The sequence below is a fragment of the Carassius gibelio genome, chromosome B11, assembly GCF_023724105.1.
Source record: "Carassius gibelio isolate Cgi1373 ecotype wild population from Czech Republic chromosome B11, carGib1.2-hapl.c, whole genome shotgun sequence".
NCBI classification, from domain to species: Eukaryota; Metazoa; Chordata; class Actinopteri; order Cypriniformes; family Cyprinidae; genus Carassius; species Carassius gibelio.
This window is the reverse complement of record NC_068406.1, coordinates 11,102,277-11,106,099: the sequence shown is the minus strand read 5'-3', so window position 1 is coordinate 11,106,099 and position 3,823 is coordinate 11,102,277. Positions and strand designations below refer to the sequence as shown.

The window sequence follows — 3,823 nt, the reverse complement described above, 5'->3', positions numbered from 1 at the left end:
AAGAAGCTGAGAAAACCACCTCCTCACACAAGCAGACTTGTGTGTCCTTAACTCCAGTTAGTTTGAGTTCTCATACATATATATATATAAAATCACACTGTTGATGCATCAAAATGTGAAGTAAACAGGCAGGACACAACAGAATTATTAATTTTCAAAAAAAATTAAATAAATAACAACTTACATCAGTCTCAAAAGAATGAAGTTATCTTGTCTCTGGATTTCAACATCTAAAAAAACAAACATTATTTTAGTCTTAGTAAACATAAAGATAACTTATGTTATAACTGAAGTTTACTCTCCTTAGAGTCTGTCCCTCTCTTCAGAAGAACACCTCCTCCTCATCCTCACACAGGCTTGTGACTCCTCAAACAAACAGCTTCTGTGTCTTTAACTCTCAGCGAGAGGACAATGAAGACACAAGCTCGACAAGTCTGAAATATTACATGTAATAATAAGTATATTAACATACTTTTAACAGTTACCACTTCAACAGCCTCAAAATAAGTATGCTAGTCTTTACTACACAACGCCGTTTCCTTTAGGAGACAAACATACATTCAGTTTAACCGCGAAAAAAAAGACAAATTAACATGAGTGTAACTGTGACCATAACCGTCTATTAACGCCTCAAAAAGTACAGATAATGTAAAATCTTATGTAAATATAACAAAATACATTCACGGACGTTATATTAAAAGTGCATCTTCCGTTCAGTCAAGTTACATGAGGCAGTTAAGACCTCCGTGTCTGAGGCGAAAACCGCGGCCGTTTAAAAAAAAAAAAAAAAAAAATTATATATATAACTTTAAGCTCCTTTGTTTCCACCTTTCATACAACCGGGTAAACAATGAAAGATAACTTAACATTTTGGATATTTACTTACCATAGTCTTTCTCTCGCTTCTTTCACGAGAGAAAATGGCAGCTGCTCGCACTGGAGACGTACGATATTGACGTGACATGCGTGCTCTCCTTCACGTCCGCGTCCTCAACCCAGCCCCGCTGGGTTAAAACAGAGAACTGTTTTCAACCCAAACTTGGGTTAAAACATCCCAAAGTCCTATCCAACGGCCTCAACCTAGCAGTTGGGTTGAAAAAACAACCCAGCGTTTTTTTAGAGTGTATTGAACACTATTTGGACATAATTTTTGATATTAAGTTGTGCCTTTTTTACAAACCATTTATTTCAACCACTTGCCAATCGTTTGTTGGACTACTGGAGTCCATGCTTTGTCTGCTACTACCAACCTACTTACCTGCCTGCTGCCTGCCTTGCTCTGCTTACCTGCCCTGTTTATCTATCGGCTGGAATCCCGTCTCATCCACCTCAAAAAAGGTACAATTTAAGTTTTTCTGTGTTGGATAGCTTGTCAAAGAAGCTAAGCAATACGTCCCAGCTAAGAGTGGTCCGCCAATTATATATATATATATATATATATATATATATATTAGCAATAATAAGATATTTAGATTCTGTTTTAAGATTCTCTATTTAGGCACAAGTCATGAATAATACAATTTGACAACATTTGTATCATAAATGTAGCTTCTTGCGTTTAAATTTTTTACATTTATTCATTTAGCAGAAGCTTTTATCCAAAGCAACTTACAATTGCTTTTTCAGTGCAAATGGCACTTCACCGTAAAAAAAAATAAATATATCCTGTTAAATTTATGGTTAAAAAAACAACAACACTGCTGCTGTGGTTGCCAGAAATTACCAGTGAAAAATATTGTTTTTAGTGTGATTGTGGGTGTAAGAGAATGTACATTATTTGGTAACAAATATCTCTAAATCTACTTTTTAAATCTATCATAAAAGAAGCAACATTTACACATTGGCTAGTTTTGATTAGCAAATGAAAATAAAAAAATATATATATATTTAAATTAAATATAATTACAAGAGTAATCACCCTGGGACTTAATGGAATGCCCTTAAATATGTATTTATGATGCATCATAATTCATTGTTTTCAAAAACAATGTTAAAGTGGTCATGACATGAGAAATCAAAATTCCCTTGATCGTTAATTAATATGCAAATAATTAGCAGCCCTGCAGTCACTGGTCATTTTCTAAGATACAAGAATACGTGCAAAAATCATATCAGCTAATTATAAATTTGTGCAGTATTGATCAGTCACTGGACATTTAGTGGACTGTAGTTTGACAAAGAAAATAATACAGATTAAATGAGTTGGACATTATGACAATTTGTTTGATAAATTGCATATTTATCTAATATTTTGTATAATCTGAAGGCACTTTTAGCTCCATGTAATACATTTTACTAATATAAAATAAATTTCTTCATTTTCTATACTGTGAATATGCTATGTTTCTGTACACAGGGTTGGGCAAAGATACATCAGACGGTATTTTAATATAAAATACCAAATACCTTAATATTAAGTGTATAAAAATAAACTACAAAATACACCAGCCAGACCATGTATCAAAATAAACTACTGTATTTTTGTATTTTTAAAATACCAACAAAAAAAAAAAAGCCTTTTGCAAGGGAGCATGAAATTTCTATAAAACATTCAGCATACATGAATATACATACTGAAATTGTGTTTATGCAAAAAAAAAAAAAAAAAAAAGTATTATGCCAGTGGGCCTTGCCACAGAAGATCCTCTCAATAAAGGTTACATAAATTATGAAAATTAAAATATGTTTGTCTGCAAGTAAAGATACTTCATTGCGAGTACATAATGAAACAAGACATCTTCAGCAAACTCTAGGCTTGATCGTCTGCATTTGAGTGAACTAGTTTTCAGGGATCGTGCTGTACAGGTGATAAACATTCTTATGAGGGAAGAAAGACAGAATAAAAGAAAGTAAGTAAATGTGTTATTTAAGATGAACAGATATGTTTTTATGTGTGTTTGGTGTGGGAAAGTGTTCAAACATACATACCTCATTTTCTTCTGGATTTCCCTGTTTCTGTTGTTTGTTGATCAAAACATCTGTAATGCAATGCAGAGCCCTTTAAACCAGTCATATCAATTTAATAAATATGTGTTGGCCTGGATTACAAAGGTCTCTGTTATTAACTTTACCACATATATTTTAAACTTTGACACATTGCACAGCAGAATCATCTCTTCTCAGACTCATTCTGTGCAACAGTGTTGTAATTAATTTAATATTTGCACCACTTCCCCCAGAGCAAGTGTTTGGGCAGATAGGTTTTTTAGAACCTAAATTCGGGCTTGTAGCTTTTGTGCTAGTGAGGAAGTTTTGATTTTTGATATATATAAACTCATAAGTGAAAAAAGAAAGAGACAGATTAAAATCCTCATCATGATATGACAAAGAAACATTTCCTTACCCGAGGGCTGGTAAAGAACATTTACAGATGTAATGTGTTTTGTGGGATCTGCTGTGCTGTCCTGATGTGACTCTGGGTATTCGGGGCATTTGAAAGAACAGCATGATGAAGAGGGTCAAGCAGCATTTTTGCACTATCCAAAAGTCATTGTTTTTTTGTTTTTTTTAATTTTTGAAATCTTTTTGTTTTTATTTTTTAAAGCCATAAATTAGGCCCCGTGGTTAACACAAGCTCAAGATGTTTCCATGCTTTAGTCTACAACATAAAATAAGCCCTTGTGAGCCTTTTGTCAAGGCTTTCATTTGTCTTGAAAAAGATGGTTGCTAAAAAGTGGCAAAGAAACACTGAACAGGTAAACTCATCTACTCAAACATTAGCTTTAAAGCTGCAGTAGGTAACTTTTGTAAAAATATGTTTTTGACATATTTGTTAAACCTGTCATTATGTCCTGGCAGTAGAATATGAGACAGATAATCTGTG

At 33.3% G+C, this 3,823-nt stretch overlaps 1 long non-coding RNA gene across 1 annotated transcript; it reads right to left on the bottom strand.

Moving 5' to 3' along the window:
• Window positions 1-2,601: 2,601 nt before the first annotated feature.
• Window positions 2,602-3,420, bottom strand: LOC127967745 (uncharacterized). The gene is made up of 3 exons (XR_008155810.1): window positions 3,344-3,420; window positions 2,929-2,978; window positions 2,602-2,817 (listed from the first exon to the last, which is right to left on the bottom strand). It is a non-coding gene; the product is annotated as an uncharacterized LOC127967745 (long non-coding RNA).
• Window positions 3,421-3,823: the final 403 nt, after the last annotated feature.